Consider the following 17,787-nt stretch of genomic DNA (forward strand, 5'->3'; position numbering starts at 1 on the left):
CCATACACATCTATTCTTTTTAATAATGTTGATGTTACACCAATAATACCATACATTTTTTACCTTGAAGCTTTAGGTTTTAACTTTCACATTAAAAATTTAATCTATCTTTACTGTGAATATATTGTGACACAGGGCTCTAAAGTTTATGTTTCAAAATTAAGAACCATGAAAAAGAATATGAAAATGAATACATGTATGTGTATGTATGACTGAAACATTATGCTGTACATCAGTAATTGACACATTGTAACTGACTATACTTCGATAAAAAAAGAAATGTCATGTGCAGAAATAACACCAGTAAATAAATAAAGAGCTTTTAAAAAAGTAAAACAACAAAATTAATAACCAAATGTCTGAATATCATTTAATCAGTAACACATCCATTGGTCACTGATTTGAAATGTCAAGGTAGATTCTATCTTTAATCTCTATTTCATGGATAAGGAAACAGGTATTGAGAAGTTAAGTAATTTGCCCAAATTACATGGTTAGAAAGTGGCAGATTTGCCTGACCCTAGAGTCTGTGCTCTTAGTCCCCCAATATTACCCCTAAAAATATGCAAAACTAAACATAACATTTAGAGATATGCACGTAATTAGCAAAACTGAAAAGAAAAACAAGAGAATGACAAACATAATTGAGGGCAGTGTTACTCCTGAGGGAAAAGAAAGGGGGACATAATCAGGAATGGTTCACATGAGGACTTCAAAAGTTTTGGTAATGCTCTAATTCTTAAGCTAAGTAGAAGATATGTAAGTTTTCATTTCCTTATGCTCTATAACCTATATATTATATATATTCTTTGGTATACATCAAGTATTTTATAATTTTAATTAGGTGGAAAGCAAGACACCTAAAATTCTTTCTGTAACTGAGGACAAAGATGAGGAGTATAGAAATATAAATATATACACACATATAATTATGAGACCCCTAACAAAGCATAAGGGAAACAAGTCACATTTAGTTATAAGTCTCACTTTTACCAAAAAAATAAAAAAATACAGTTACTGAAATATAGTTTGTCCAGCCAAATCTAAAATGAACTAAGGGCTTTTGTAGGGCCACTAGAGAGCTACAACTCTTAGAGAAAAGGGGACTCTTCTTTCTAGAGTTTTTGGTTCTAAATCATGTTTATTTGCCTTTCTTTGTTCTTTTGTCACAATTACACCTCTAACTTTAGGCTCCTCTTGTATATAAGTTTTAAGGAAGACTGGACAAGACAGGAGCTTCAGAAACTCACTATGAGGGGAAAAAAAACCCAAACACTATAGCACATACTTGTTATACATAAGAAATAGATAAGACACACTCAGGAAACTTGACCCTGATACTTAAGATTGTTTCCCTTTACAAAAGGAAAAAAAAAAAATCAAAGCTAGGGAAAATGGTAAAATTACTCTGTTACAACAGTATTAGTTCATTTCAAATGTAAGAATACATAAACTAAAATATAAAACCATGGGTACTATTCTGAATATCTGAAAAAAAAAATAGTAAACTCATAAATTTCCCTAGATTAGCTAAACTTAATAATTTTTTCAGTAGGCTCTAGTCTCACAGGGCTAAGTTCCAAAGACAGCAAGACTAAAAGCAAAAAATCACATAAATTCAAAATAATATTGGGAATACTTCAAATCATCCACAAAGTACAGTACTACACTATCTTGCAATAAATCCAACAGAGCCAAGGATTTTGTTTCTAATATGGAACAGTTTGGTGTTTTCAAATGAACACATTTGAAGTAGCTTGCTTATGTTTAGGAGCTATGCTGTGAGGAAAACATCTACCTAGCACTAGCACCACATAGCATCCTCACACTATGGGAGGCATGAAATCACTGTACAGCAGAAACTCATGGACTAGGACAGCAGAGAGAATCTTAATTTCAATGTAATTGTTCTTTAACTCTCACTTCTATTTTAGTATTCTCTGAACAAACATGGTTAAATGTGAGCATATACAATTTCACTGTAGTCTTCACCACACTTCTATTCCAGTATTCTACAGGGAAAGTCACAAGAAAAAAAAAAAAGTGCACTGACTGTCCATCTGCCAAAACAATAATGATGATGATGATGTTGATAATGATTTGTTCAGTCACTAAAAACCGAAGCTAAAAATGCCATATATTAAATCATCATTACAATAGAATATTACACCACAAAGTATTTCATTTTTTATTTTTCTTTGATTTCTACTTTTCTTAAAATGTGGAACTTGCTTTCAAGATTTAGAGTGAAGAAAAAAACTTATTTGATCAAGTTAAGTAAGTGAAAAAATGTAAGGAATCCCAGACTTCAGCACGGCCAAAGGACTTAGGGGTAGGTCTTCTAGTCAATCCCCTACTCAACCAATGAATCCTAAGAATTCTGGGTTTCATTAAATATTGGTCTAACTGGCATAATTTGCCTAAAAGGAAACAATTTATAACTTATTAAGTTGTATCACGAGCTCAGAGTTCCACTTAGGCACTGAGCCAAACGAACGGTAACAAAGTACAGGTTTATCACCGACAGTGAAATAAATATGTCCGGTACTTAATTTACAGGGCTAGTAAAATTCATTTTAGAAGTTCATGGTTGGTTTTGTGAGAAAGTTATTTAACAAACAGATTCATGGAAAAGTAGAGAGAACAATGGGTTGGTTTGCTTTTTATTTTTCTTCAGTTTATTTTTATTGAGTTATAATCAGTTTACAATGTTGTGTCAATTTCTGGTATACAGCACAATTTTTCAGTCATACATGAATATACATATATTAATTTTCATATTCTTTTTCACCATGAGCCACTACAAGATCTTGTATGTATTTCCCTGTGCTATACAGTATAAAGGTTTGTTTGTGGGTTTCTTTTTTAACATTTTTTATTGAGTAATAGTCATTTTACAATGTTGTATCAAATTCCAGTGTAGAGCACAATTTTTCAGTTATACATGAACATACATATATTCATTGTCACATTTTTATTTTGCTGTGAGCTAGCACAAGATCTTGTATATATTTCCCTGTGCTATACAATACAATCTTGTTTATCTTTTCTACATTTTAAAATCCCAGTCTGTCCCTTCCCACCCCCTGCCCCTTTGGCAACCACAAATTTGTACTCTTTGTCTATGAGACTGTTTCTGTGTTGTATTTACGTTCTTTTATTTATTTATTTATTTTAGATTTCACATATGAGTGATCTCATAAGGTATTTTTCTTTCTCTTTCTGGCTTACTTCACTTAGAATGACATTCTCCAGGAACATCCATGTTGCTGCAAATGGCATTATGTTGCCGGTGTTTGTGGCTGAATAGCATTCCACTGTATAAATATACCACATCTTCTTTATCCAGTCATCTGTTGATGGACATTTAGGCTGTTTCCATGTCTTGGCTATTGTAAATATTGCTTTCATGAACACTGAGGTGCAGGTGTCATTTTGAAGTAGGGTTCCTTCTGGATATATGCCCAGGAGCGGGATTCCTGGGTCTTATGGTAAGTCTATTCCTAGTCTTTTGAGGAATCTCCATACTGTTTTTCACAGTGGCTTTCCTTGCTCCCCTCTCCCACTCTTAATGATTTAGATGTCTTATTTTACAATTTTGTGTTTATTCTATTTGTAATTCATGGTAGTTATCACCTTTCCAGTTATGAGTTTCTCATTTCTGTAGCATACTGCTTCTTTTCTATTTAGAGCAGACCTGTCAATATTTCTTTTAGCACGGGTTTAATATTGCTAAACTCTTGTAGTTTTTAATTGTCTGTGAAGTTCTTTATCTCTCCTTCTATTCTAAAGGATAGCCTTGCTGGATAGAGTATCCTAGGCTGCATCTTTTTTTCATTCAGGACTTTGAATATATCTTGCCACTCTCTCCTGGCCTGTAGTGTTTGTATAGAGAAATCAGCTGAGAGCCTTATGGGGGTTCCCTTGTAACTCACTTTTTGTTTTTCTCTTGCTGCCTTTAGGATTATTTCTTTATCCTTGACTCTGGCCATCTTGATTATGATATGTCTTGGTGTGGGTCCGTTTGGGTTCTACCTGTTTGGGACCCTCTGAGTCTCTTGTACTTCGATATCTGATTCCTTCTTTACGTTTGGGAAGTTTTCAGTCATGATTTCTTCAAATACCTTTTCAATCCCCATTGTTCTTTCTTCCCCTTCTGGAACCCCTATTATGAGAAGATTGGCACGCTTTATATTATCCCATAGATCCCTTACATTGTTTTTCTTGTTTTTTATTTGTTTTTCTCTCAGCTGTTCTGCTTGGGTGCTTTCTGTTGTCCTGTCTTCTAAGTCACTTATTTGTTCCTCTACATTATCTAGCCTGCTTTGTACAGCCTTTAGGTCAGCTCTCATCTCAGCAAATGAGATTACTAATTCTACTTGGTTCTTCTTTATAGCTTCTATTTCATTTTTGACATATTTTATATCTCTAAACACTATTTCTTTTAGTTTCTTCAGTACTTTGATCACTCCTTTTTTGAAATCTTGATCTAGTAGGCTATTGACGTCTATTTCCTTGATCGTTCTTTCAGGGGATTTCTCTTACTCTTTTAATTGGGAGTGGTTCCTCTGCTTCTTCATATTGCTCATATCTCTCTGGCACTAGTGGGCGGGCGGGTCACTCCCCTTCCCGATGTCGCAGTCAGATGCTGCATTCGGGCGAGGCAGGTGGGTGGATCGCGCCCCCTCCCAGCACGGCAGTCAGGTGCTGTGTTCCTGCCAGGAAGGCAGGTGGCCGCCCGCCCTCTCCCAGCGCCGGTTGCTCCGCTGCTCTGCGCAGCTGCCTGCTCCATCTTGGGTTGGCACTCTGTAGGCGGGCTCAGGGAAGACCGCGGAACAGCTCCACCCCTGCTCTGTGCCAAATCTCAGCTCCTTGTTTGTCTTAGCTGTGCGAGTTCTCTGAGGTGCCAGGGCAGAAAGCTCCTATCTGCCTTGGGCTGTAAACAAGTCTCAGTCCTGCCTAGGAGGTTGCAGAGCCTCTGGGTGCAGATTCAGGTCTCAGTCCTGCCCTTGCCTGGGCAGAGCACAGCAGGAGATGGCGGCTGTGGCTGTGCCCTGCCTCTCTTCTCGTGAGAAGCACCAGTAATGGTGGCACGGGGTCTGAGGAGACAAAGGCTACGGCGCCCCTCCCCCCAGGGCACACCAGCCATGTTGCTTTGCTTTTTTCGCAATTTATGGGGGACTGAGGTTGTTCTGCTCCATATCCCCTCCCAGCCACGGTGCGCAGCACCCTGCAGTCCCCTGGGGCTGCCTCAGTGCAGCTGCCTCAGTCCTCCGCCCGGCTTGGGCAGTCTGTCCCGGCCCCCAGATGCCACCTCGCGTCTCGGGCTGGGTGTTGCGGGGACCCTTTGTGCCTATTTAATTTAGTTCTGTCGGTCAAGGGGTGCTCAGGGCAGATCTGAGCCTTGGAGGCTCCCCCTCTGTCCCGTTGGCCTCTCCGTTGGAGGGGGGAGACCCAGCGAATGAGCGCCAGTCCTCCTTTGCTGCTCCTTCCCCGCGGGACCGATCCCACACTGTTTCGCTTTTTCTTCTTTCTTTTTTCCTTTTCTCCTACCAGATTTTTGGCGTCTTTGTCTTTCAAAGAGGGCGATGTTCTGTCAGATTTCTGCAGGTGCTCTGGTTGGCTGAGTGGGTCCGTAGATGTGAGTTTTGGTGTATTTGTGGGAGAGGGTGATCTACGAGCGTCCTTCTACTCCACCATCTTGCTTCTCTGGTTTGCTTGTTTTTTTAAACCTACTTTCTCAAAGGAAATATTCATTCAGCTCCTGTATAATCCTAGGTGTCAGTAAATTTGAAATTTGTTTATATTTCACTTCAACTTTCTTTATTACTAGGCTTCATGTTAGGGTATCCTGAATAGCGTATTGCCTTATTTCAGAAAACCCTGCCATCTATGGCACTTCCAAAGAAAAAATTTTAATAGCTAAAGCTAAAAATTATTTTATCAGCTGTCAGACCAAAAGTTTAAACAATAACAACAAACTGAGTCTGGACTGCCCTGAAGATTAATATTTGAGAAGAGAACACTGTCACAGTTTGAATGTGAAAGCTCTCTCTAGCCACATACTCCTCAGCCCTGATTACCATTTAGACCACATATTCTTGACCAGGGCATCATGTACCCTGGTCTTCAGGTTTAGCAATGCCCTAAGATTATGTACAAATCTGAATACACATGTGTCTGTACACTTTCTGAAGCCAGATTCTTCAACTTTCATTGAAATCTCAAAGGATTCTGTAACTACCAAAAAGTGAAGAACCACTAATTTAAACAGTATTCCACGATCCTTATCTATTATCTGGCTTTGATTTTAGGTTTCTGCTGTACTAATTTTCATCTTCCCACTCATTTTGCCCACAAAATTCCTTCTTTTGTTTGAATACATGGCTTCTTTATTCACTCCTTAAAGATAATAACAGAAAACCAAAGCTTCATAAAATGAGGAAAGACCCTATCTACTTAAAATTGTAGTCAAAGGTGGTTTCAAAAGCTGAACCTCTATGTATTTAAGAAACATTAAAAAAAAAAAGCTATCTCTTCTGAGAGTTTTTCTTTCAGTTACACAAACAATTTTATCTTTTAGTTTATCACTGCCTTTCACTGAGAAAACAACTGGTTAACCGAATTTGCAATTCAGCTATACTTACCTTTATCTTTTAAAAGGCATGTTAAGACTTAACAGATAAAAATACATATGACCATTACCCCTAATCCCACAACACACATATACAGAGACTGATTTCACTAAGATGATCTTCTTTCAAGATTAAACCTTTACTTATAGAACAAAATGGTTTTGCTCTAATATAGCAAGGACTGATTTAGCAAGGAACATCTTGATGAAAAAGGCCAGAATTGCTGAGAACGCTAGCCTACTTTTTAACTGACTTTCCTCCTCTAAGCATCTGTCAAGTGTGGGATGAGAAAAAGGTGCTGGAATCTAGAGAGGCAGACTAGAATTAAAATATATTTGGTTCCCAGAATTTAAAAGAGAGAGAGACAGAAATGCCACTGGAAAAATTATAGAAATAAGAAGGTTAAAAACAGCTCTCCCTTTTACTGACAAATAACTTCACAAATTATCTATCCACATCATCTCTTCAATTCTTTAACCCTCTGTGATCTGACTCCTTTTCCTTCATAATCCTCTCCCTTTATTTAAGCCACCACCAAAAGTCTTGTAAATATATCTTAAATCCATCCACCGCTCTTCATCTCTACCATGAGGACCATGGTCCAAGACAGTTTTGTCTCTTTCCTGGACTAGTATAAGCCATCAACTAATGTTTATTTCTATATCCTCTACTGTCTCCCTCTGATCAACTGTGTACAAAGTAGCCAGAAAAATCTTTAAAAACGCACCACGGCACTGAGTAATAGTTCATGGCTTCCCAATGCATCTTCAAATTAAATCCAAACTCTCAGCATTCAGAGAAATCAGTACGGCATAACAATTCACACTGCTCAAGAAGTGCCTGGAACAGTGCCCAGCACTTCACAGAAGCACAGCCGATGTTAGCATATTGAAGTAAGCCCCGTCTCCCTCTCTTACCTTGAGGTGGTGCTCTCCTCAACTATTAAACTTTCAGTTAACTGCAAGCTATTTCCCACTTTGGGCCTTCTATTTCCCTCTGTCTGAAATGTTTTTCTTCCAGACCCTTCAAGAACTTCTGTCTCCCACTCATTCTTCAAGTCTGAATCTAAATGCCACCTCACTGATGAGGTCTTCTTTTCCTCTCTTTCTAAATACCACCCTCTATAATTCTTCACTGTTACTACTCTTTTCATTTCCTTCACAGTGCTTTGTATTTATTACTTTTTTTGTTTCACTGATTAAACTCTTTCTTGAACATCATCAGATGACTAAACATCCATCTAATAAATTCTCTAACTTGCTTAATGTAGGAAGCAATGGGATCTGTTCTTCATAAATCCAAAATAATCTTAACTAATATAAGTATTAATCTCCTCTCACTAAGAAGCTAAAAACCTGGTTACTAATATAAATGTGTCACAGCCTGTGCTATGATTCATTATATCTACACACTTCCCTTAATTGTTAATTAAATACAAACCCTGTGTCCAACAAAGTATTGTGCTGGGTGCTGGAAGAAGAGGAGGCAGGATAAGAAAATAAGGGTTATTTTCTCCCTTAAGGTCCTGAATGATACAAGCATAGGATAAGAGAGACAAGAAGAGGGCATTTCAAGTAGAGGATGGGGTAAGATGTAGAGTCATAGTAAAAATGCTGTCAAAATTAATTGTTAATTAATAATTATCCATTAATTGTGAAATGTCATCAATGTTAAGATGCACCCCAATATGAGAGATACATCCCAGTTTCAGGTACGTTAAAGAGTGAAGAAAAAGGAAGAGAAGAAAGAAAAAGAGCAGAAAAAGAAGGGGGAGGAGGAGAAAAACAAAAAAATTACCATTAAATGATTAATACAAAATCAGCCGTTTGAGACTTCCTCAACATCTCAAGGATATGGAATACTGGGTATTTAACTAAAGTCTGTTATCAGAAAGGGGAGAAAAAGCCACTGAAGAGTGGTCCTAGAGCAACCTTTTCTTTCTTACTGTTTCCATTTGCCTTATTTTTAGCTTCTCTGTATCACCTTGTGTATCTCTTGTATATAGTACACAGTTGAGTTTTGCTTTGTAATACAAATTGAAAATCTTGGTTTTTTTAAAGGTGAGTTAAATATAACAGCAAAATAAATCTCTTAAAACCCACACATTTCAAAAGTCTTAACTGACTTGCAGATCCTGGGTCATTGCTTAAAAGAGGCAAGTATATTTTAAAATCCTAATAGCAAATTAAAAATATTAACCTCTTATAGTTAATAATAATGAAAATACTCAATTTCAAACCTCATGAGCCACTTATAAATGTACAGCTTTAAATATTTATATTAGAAAATAAGGTTAAATATTGGTGATTTAAGCACCCATCTGAAGGAATCAGAAAAAGAAAAAAAAAAAAAAACCCAAAGAAATTGGAATAAAATACCACTAAATTATTCATCCAATTTTCTCACTGAAAACAACTAAAAGTGATGGATAAAATTTTATTAAAAAAAAATACTAAAGCATTGAAGCGCTTACAAGATGGTAAAGGAATAACCAGACCAAAATCTATGAGAAAGCAGACTCAAAGAGATAAGTGGCATAACAGAACTGCTTTTGCCCTGTAGATATCTAACTCACAATGTTGAGCTTCAGTTCTGATGATCTTCTGGCAAAGAACCGAAGCTGGGGGTGGGGGGAAGGGTATAGCTCAAGTGGTAGAGAGCATGCTTAGCATGCATGAGTCCTGGGTTCAGTCCTCAGTACCTCCTCTAAAAATAAATAAATAAATGAGCAAGTAGACCTAATTACCTCCCCTCCATCCCCCCAAATTAAACAACAACAACAACAACAAAAATACAGAAGTCAAAGTTCAAGACCCACTCAACATGGAAAATCTAATAGAAGACCCTTTCTTCATAAAGCTGGGACCCCCTGAAAGTTTCATCCACAGAAAACAAATGAACGGGAAGTAAACCCAGTCCAACCATTCCCAAAGAAATTTGGCTTCCTATTACAGAAGAGAACAAGGATTCCTAAGAGACTATAAAGACAAGCAAGCCCACGCACATAACTGCAACCCAAATTCACTTCATTTTGGTGGTGCAAAACCTCAAGGGATGAATTTAGTCACTAAACTGTAGTATCTTGAGGCAACTGGGGGAAAAAAGGTAAATCCTCTTGAAGCAATGCATTTCCTTCTTAGGCCTCAAAGAATACTCCCATCTTTTTCCCAGGGAAAATAAGCAGTTCACAGTCAAAATCTCACACAGGATAAATAAAAAGAAATCTATACCTAGGCACAACATACAAAACTTCAGAAAATCAAAAACAGAGGTCAAAAGCAGCCAGAGAAGAGGTTAAAAAAAAAAAAAAAAAAGACAGATTCACTTACATGAACAACTATTTGGCAGCTGATTTATCAATAGCAACAATGGAAACCAGAAGAGAATGGAATTAATTCTTCCAATGGCTACAAAAATAACTGCCACCCCATTATTTTATACCTAATAATATACCTATCAAGAAGGAGGGTGATAAAGATACTTTCAGACAAAAACACCAAAAAATGAGAGTTTACTACAGAAAACCGCATTAAAGAGAATTCTGAAGGAAAAAATTTTTCAGAAATAAAGAATGTAATCCAGATGGGAAAATCTAAAATCCTTAGAGGAATCAAGAGCACATCAAGTTGGGAAGGATGTCAAATTTCAGAGGCTCATTTTCACCATTTTCTGCCTCATAGACTAAAGTGTAGAAAAGTCAGTTGATAGGAAGAGAGAAAGAAATAGACCCACAAAGGAAAAAAGAAGTAAGGTCCTAGTAGCATTATAAGCCTTGGTTCCAGCTGTTCTTAAGACCTAATGAAATCCTGTCCTTGGAAACTGGGAGATACCCCACTGTCCTTATTTTAGATTCTGCATTTCCTTTAATAAATGAAGAAAGGAGAAAGGCCAGAAATTAATGAAACAGAAAACATACAAGAGAGAAAATCAAAATCAAGCACTGCTTTTTTGATAAGACTAAGAAAATACATAAAACCTCTAGCAAGACCGATGAAGGAAAAAAAGGATGGCACAAAAAAAATTAGGAATAAAAAAGAGAGATAAATACTCAGACAACAGAAATTTCAAAGATAAAAAATTAAACAACTTTATGCCAAATTTTTTTTTAAAACTCAGACAAAATGGATGGATTCCTAAAAAAAGAAAAAACTTTCTAAAAACTGACTTAACTAAAAACAGAAATCCTAGATAAAACCATTTAGAAAATGGAATATATATCTCCCTTACAAAATACTAAGCTCACACCTCTCTCCCCAAAAAACTAAGACCAGGTAGTCAAACAGAAGTTCAACCAAACTTTCAAAAAATAGATCATTCCAGTCTTATATAAATACTTCTGGGGTGGTGGGGAGGCAGAGTGGTGGTGTTAGCTCCCAACTCATTCTTTGAGGTTGGCATAATCTGGATACCAAAATCAAATAAAGACAATACTATAAGAAATAAAAATTATGGGCCTTTCATCTGTGAACACAGATGCAAAAATCCTAAATGAAATACTAATAAATTAAATCCAACTATATATTTTAAAAAAAAGACCATCATGATTAAGTTAGGTTCATCTCAGCAACACAACAGTAATTCAACATTAGAAAACCTATAAATGCCATTCACCACATTAACAGAATAAGAGGGACAAACATGATCATCTCACCAATGTAGGAAAATCATCTGATAAAATTCAATATTCATTCTTCACACACATACAAAATCTTAGCCAAACAGCAATAGGAATGTCTTTAACCTATAGAATATCTATGAAAAATCTATAGCAAACATTATTCTTAATGGCAAAACATAAGGAGCACTTCCTTTTAAAAATTAAATGCAATACAAGAACACCCACTATTAACACTTGTACTTATACTCAAGTCCTAACTAGCATGAGGCAACAAAAAGGAAGAGTGTAAGCACTGGAAAGGAAGACACAATTGCAATCATCATACTTCAATAAAATAGTTTAGTAAGGTGGCTGAACATAGATCTCTATACCGAAAAAGCTTATATCAGCAAACAGAAAATGGAAAAAGAGAGGAAAAACTTACTATTTACAATAGTAACAAGAAATATGGTATCTAATAATTAAATTTAAAAGAAGATTTGAGAGATTTTATAGAGAAAGAGACATTTTAATATATCTAAATAACCAGAAAGAGATACCATGTCCAAGGATAGGAAGGCTCAATATCATAAAATAAAAAGAATAAATTAAATTCAAGTGTAGATTAAAAGCTACTGAGATTCTGGGCTCATATACAAAGCAAGCCCCTCTTTTTAACAACAGCTCTTGAATTTTTACGTAACTTGACTCAAATTACTCCCTTTTATGAATATTTTTGCAACTGGCATAAACTTATTAGGCACTAATTACAGGTATTTAACTAAATTACAGCAAAAGTTGATATGGTACTTCAGAACTCTGACAGCTGTAATAGACAAGTATGAGTGAAGAGCACATAAAAGAATGTGCTGTGGTCCCACTGGTTCAAAAGTCAATTAGTGTGCACATTCTCCAAAATGTAAATTCTAATAGCCACTCCTGCAAATGATGAAATGTTGCCAACATTTTACATAAAACATCAAGTCTTTCTTTCTTAATAATTATCTGTAAACACTGCCAAAACACCATCTCCTTAAAAGCCATCTAAAAACGTGAACATTTACTCAATACAAATTCCACTTATAAGTGGAAAACAGACAAAACACATTCATAATACAAAGACCATACTGGGCTCAAAGGGTATCTCTGGTGGGCCTATGTGTGGTTCTCATACATACAATATCCTTGTACATATAAGACCTATAAACACTGCCTAGTCTGCTTTACAATAGATCTGGACTTGATCAAATGTATGATTTTCTCTAGGTCAAACTTATTTAAATTTAATTTTGGTTTATGTGAGTTTTGTGATGTATTGCTGCTTAAACTTTGCTTTATCCAAATTTCCTAATAGATAATTAGAAATAATGATCATCTGTTTTACTGGTTGCTAGGAGATGATAATACCAACAGTTAACATTTATTGAATTCTTATTGTGTGCTACGCACTGTTACAAGTGCTTTGTACATGTTAAATCATTTAATCTTCACAACAACCCAATAGGTGGATGGATAATATTACTATCACCATTTTACAGATAGGAAAACTGAGGTACAGAAAAGTTAAGTAACTTTCCCAATGTCACACAAGTAAGTGGAAAAGCTTACAGATTTATACCCAGGTAGCTGTCTCCAGAGCCCAGACCCTCAATTACTATGTTATACTTCTTTTCACAATATTTAAAAGATGCAATAAAATTATTATGGATGAAAAAACTCACCATTAAAAAAATTATCAGTTAAAATTAAACAACAGCTAAGCAATATTAGTATCAATACAACTTATCATAGGTTGATACTTCACAGCTATTTCAAAGTTCCAAGGCCATGATTAAGAGTTCTGAAGTTGGACAGACCTGGCTCTGAATCTTGGCTGTGCACTTTACAAGCTGTGTGACTTTGGACAAGTTTCGTAACTTCACCAAGCCTCAGTTTCCTCATCTGTAAAATGAGAATAATAAACATCTCACAAAATTGTTGTTAATAACATAATTATTGCTACATTACATTGATATGGTAAATCCAAATAAAATACAGGTACACAAAAGAAAAGAGAAGGTTCACAACTTCCCCCAGAAAACAGGACTCCATTGTAATGATATAACAAAGATGACCACTCCAGGTATTCATAGCAACTATAAGATCCACACATTAATGCAGAATCACAATCTCCTCTAATTCATAATATAAAATTTCCCTGGATAAAAGTCAAATGCCTAGAGGTAAATTATTGGATCTTTGAAATATGAAATATATATACACAGAGAAAGAGACAAACAGTAAGACATGTTTGTTGACAACTTCTCCCACGAATTCCATTTCACACATATCCTTTCTAAAATGAGCGGTATTCAAGGGGCCCAAGACAGGAAGAGTTGTGTCAAGAAGGAGTGATTCCTGGTACTGGTAGGAAGGAATTTTTATATGAGAAAAACAGAAATAGACGTCATCAAAGAAGAGTAGAACCATCATTACAACTAAAAAGAATGATTGTGTCCATTTATATCTGGCATTTTACTAGTTAAAACAAGTTAAACTGTCACTACTGCTCTCTTTAGAATCTCAATAGAACAATTTTAAAATAATCAGATTTCTATCAATGCCTGCATTTACCAATAATGTATCTGAGATAAGGTTAGGTGTTTCTTTGAAGGAAGCAATACAATATAATAATCTTTTTAAAAAAGGAAAATTCTATAGGATAATTTTTCTCAAACAGCTCAATACTATCATTAAGTTTTTATGAATTTTACCAGTCTAACAAATATTAATTATTAAAATGACATATTACATAAAAATAATTATTAAAATGACTATGTTCACTGTAGCTCAAAAATTTAATAAAGAACTTCCACCCCCATCCCCCAAATATCCCCTTTCAACAAATAATTGCAAAAATGGCCTTCAAATTTTCTTTATAAATTTGTAAAACTATCTGTCTAGAACAAAGGCAATCTAATTTTTACAAAGCATCTTTTAAAAGAAAACTTACTAAGTTATATAGGAAATGTTCAAGAAATTCTTAAACTACCAATTTTATAAATGTTTAAAGAAATGAACATAGGACATGAGGTGCTTGAGGTCACTAGGCCATGACAGAAATCCAAACAAAAAAATCAGGTCTTTCTGCTCTGTATCTTAACAATTTGGAGTCTTTCTACTTGATCAGTATTTCTTTCACTACTTTACTTGCTTTAAATGATGAGAATAATTTTTTGTCCTTTTAAATAAATTCTGTAAATAATTAATAAGGATAAGTTGGTTCAATCACAATTCAAATATATGAAAAGATTTTAGTTAAGGAATTTTAAGGTAATTTTTTAATGTAATATGGAGAAAATTTGCTATTTGCCACTAATTATTTTACATTTTATCCCATTTGCTTTGTCATTCTCTCTCTTTTTCACATTTTTCTGAACCACGTGAGAGTTGCAAACACTGTAGCACTTCAGACCTCAAAATTTCCATATATTTTCCTAAGAACATGGACATGCGCTTAAGCTATAATATAGCTAACCAAATCAATCAGCACTGTGTCAATGTTAAAATTTCTATTATATAATTACAGTCCATATGTCTAGTATATAATTACAGTTTAGATGTCTTTAACTGCCTTAAAAATGTCCTTTAAAGCTACTGATTTCCCAAGTTCAGGATCACGCACTGCATTTAGAGGTAATGTCTCTTTAGAATCCTATCATCTGGAACAGTTCCTCAGTCTTAAGTCTTTTAAGATTGAGTTCATTTCTAAGATTGGTATTTAAAAGAATACTAACCAGTTACTTTGTAGAATGTTCTTCAACTGATGTTTAATCTGATGGTCTCTCATGTTTAAATTCAGGCTATCCATTTTTGGTAGGAGTATCACAAAGTAATGCTGGGTCTTTCTCACTGCATCATATCAGAAGCTCCAAGAGGCTAGTGGGTTCTATACCAGCGATGCTAACTTTGATCACTTGACTGAGGAGTATCTGCCAAGTCTCTTAACTGTAACGTTACTCTTTTCCTCTTTGTAATAAGTAAATATTTTGCTAGAAACTATCTTGAGACTATGTAAATATCATATTCCTCATCAAACTTTTCCCCCAGTAGTTTTGGTACCTGCAGATGATTCTTGTGTGAAAGGACTATTTTAATTGTTCCAAAATGGTCATTTTTCAACTCCAACAGTTCTACATTTTATTTGTCATTTTAATGAAGAACTTTCCCTTCTCCCCAACTCAGTAATTTATTCATTCACTTATATTTGTATGGTTCTTACTTTACCAATGGATTATAATCTATAACTATCATTATTCATCTGGTCAGTGGATGCTTCTTTGAACTGGTTCTTTTTCCTTTTGACATGTTCCCATCATTCTTCAACAACCTTCTTACTTTCTGAAACAATAGTATTTTCCTAGCTCCCCTTGTACCTTCCCTGATCCAGTTCTTCCTAGGATCAGCCATTTCTCAAGGAGTTCTGATTTCCTTTAAGTGAGGAATGTTTAGAAACCAACACACAGGAGTTAGGTGTGTTCACTATAACTGTTTCTAGGCCTCTCAGCAAACAAAGATGGAATATACATACATACACACATATATGCATAGGCATGCACATAACATATGTATACATATAGATATACAGTCTCTAAGAGAATAGTGTATACATGCGTACAAGTATTTTTTTCTATCTTTATATAAATAAATGTTAAAAAAAACACGAGTTCATAACCTCTAATTCAAATCCAATGTCGCAGGGTTCATTTGAGTCTTTTCTTCCATATATACGAAACTCCCTTCTCCAACAATGAAAAATCTAGCTCCCATTATCCCCAATATACTTATTCATTTGTTCAATCCTAAAATAGACAGAAAATAGTTTCAAAATTGCCAATTCATACCATTACAAAAGACAGCCTACAAACTAAGATTTGTTATTTGTTTACAGTTCTTTTCATCTTGAATTTGAAAGTATACTATGCTCAAAAGTTACTGGGGTTACTTATCTTTCCCCCTTAAGTGTGTTTGTTATTTATTTGAAACACTAGTTAGGTTCATTTGTTTCTTTTTGTATTTTAAGGTTTTATCTCATCTTTATTGATTTTGTTGGCTGACTTTGTTTTGTTCTGTTTAGCATCTAAAACATTGGCAGGACAATGTTCTCTGACATTCTGAGTTGATGGCATATGCAATGCTACCAGCAGTTCTCTGTCTACCAGTGGTTGTAAAAGAGCTTCACAGTTTAGGAAGAATACGTCCCATAAGAAATGAGCCTTTCTGTAGCCCTCAACATGTATCTATCATCACCCCACTGAAGCCCAGTTGTTTTCTGGGAATTACTGTTTCTAGTTATAGAAAGAAGGATAAAATGAAATGGGTAAACCCTACTCCAGCAACCTCATAGATCATTACTTGTAAGATAAGTTTTCAAACTGTGCTACTTAGACGCCGCAAGGTGGAAGAGGGCAGGACCCAGCGGGGAGAACTTCAGGTCCCTGCCCTGACTTCAATTAAAGCCACAAGGCTCTCCATGAAAGACATGGAAGAAACTTAAAAGACATTACTAAATAAAAGAAGTCAGTCAGAAAAAGCTACAAACTGCACGATTCCAACCAAATGACATTCTGGAAAAGGCACAGCTACAGAAAGAATTAAAAAAAAAACCAAAACCATGGTTTCTAGGGGTTTGGAGAGAGGGAGGGAGGGAGGAATGAATAGATGGAGCACAAGGGATTCTTAGAGCAATGAAATTACTCTGTATAATACTATAGTGGTGGCTACATGTGAATTATGCATTTGTCAAAACCCATAGAATGTACAACATCAAGAGTGAACCCTAATGTTAACTATGGACTTTGGTTGATAATAATGTGTCCATGTCGGTTCATAAATTATACCAAATATACCATATTGATGAGGTATGTTGAGGGTAGGGGCGTATATATGCGTGGGTGGGGAGGGCTATGGGTGAACCCTGTATTTTCTGCTCAATTCTGCTGTGAACCTGAAATTGCTCTTAAAAAAAAGTCTATTAAAAAATTAAAAATAGAATTAAAAAAAAAGCCACAAGGCTCTTACTGGTATAATATATTGGACATCAGCTTGAGATTTTGTTCATCCAACTCATTCAGCAAATATTTACTGAGTGCTTATTTTGTTCCAGGCACTGTTCTAGGCACTTTAGTGAAAAAAGTCTTCATGGGACTTACAGTTCTAGTTGTGGGAGAGACAAACTTTAAACCCAAGTAAATTGTATAGTTAGTCAAAACTTGAAGGAAAAAATTCAACAAGATACAGGGGTTCAAAAGTATAAGGGAGAAGGAACATAGTTTGCAGTATTAGTGTGTTCGGTTTAGATCTCACTGAGAAAGGCAAGCTTCCTTTTACATAAATTTTTTTTTTTTAAGTTTGAAAGTCACTAGGCAAGAAGAAGAGCAGCCCAAGTTTCCATAGCTGGTGCTAACCCATGTCTACAGATCCAAGGACAGACCATCAGAAAAAAGTCATGAGATGTTTTCCTTCCTTCTCTCACTGAATCTTAGCCAAAATCTACAAATATTTAGGTTGGTTTTT

General features: G+C 35.5%; 1 protein-coding gene across 10 annotated transcripts in view; it reads right to left on the reverse strand.

Annotated features, from left to right (window-relative positions):
* NUMB (NUMB endocytic adaptor protein) overlaps window positions 1–17,787 on the reverse strand; it is a 157,378-nt gene that overhangs the window by 65,666 nt on the left and 73,925 nt on the right. For 3 of the 10 annotated variants that reach the window (XM_064486097.1, XM_031454007.2, XM_031454008.2), the window contains exon 3: window positions 13,089–13,173. The exons of the other annotated variants lie outside the window; for them this stretch is intronic. The gene's annotated coding sequence lies outside the window, so the exon portion shown is untranslated. The remainder of the gene's footprint in view (window positions 1–13,088; window positions 13,174–17,787) is intronic. 10 annotated transcript variants of the gene reach the window in all.

The sequence above is a fragment of the Camelus dromedarius genome, chromosome 5 (genome assembly GCF_036321535.1).
Source record: "Camelus dromedarius isolate mCamDro1 chromosome 5, mCamDro1.pat, whole genome shotgun sequence".
Classification (NCBI taxonomy): domain Eukaryota; kingdom Metazoa; phylum Chordata; class Mammalia; order Artiodactyla; family Camelidae; genus Camelus; species Camelus dromedarius.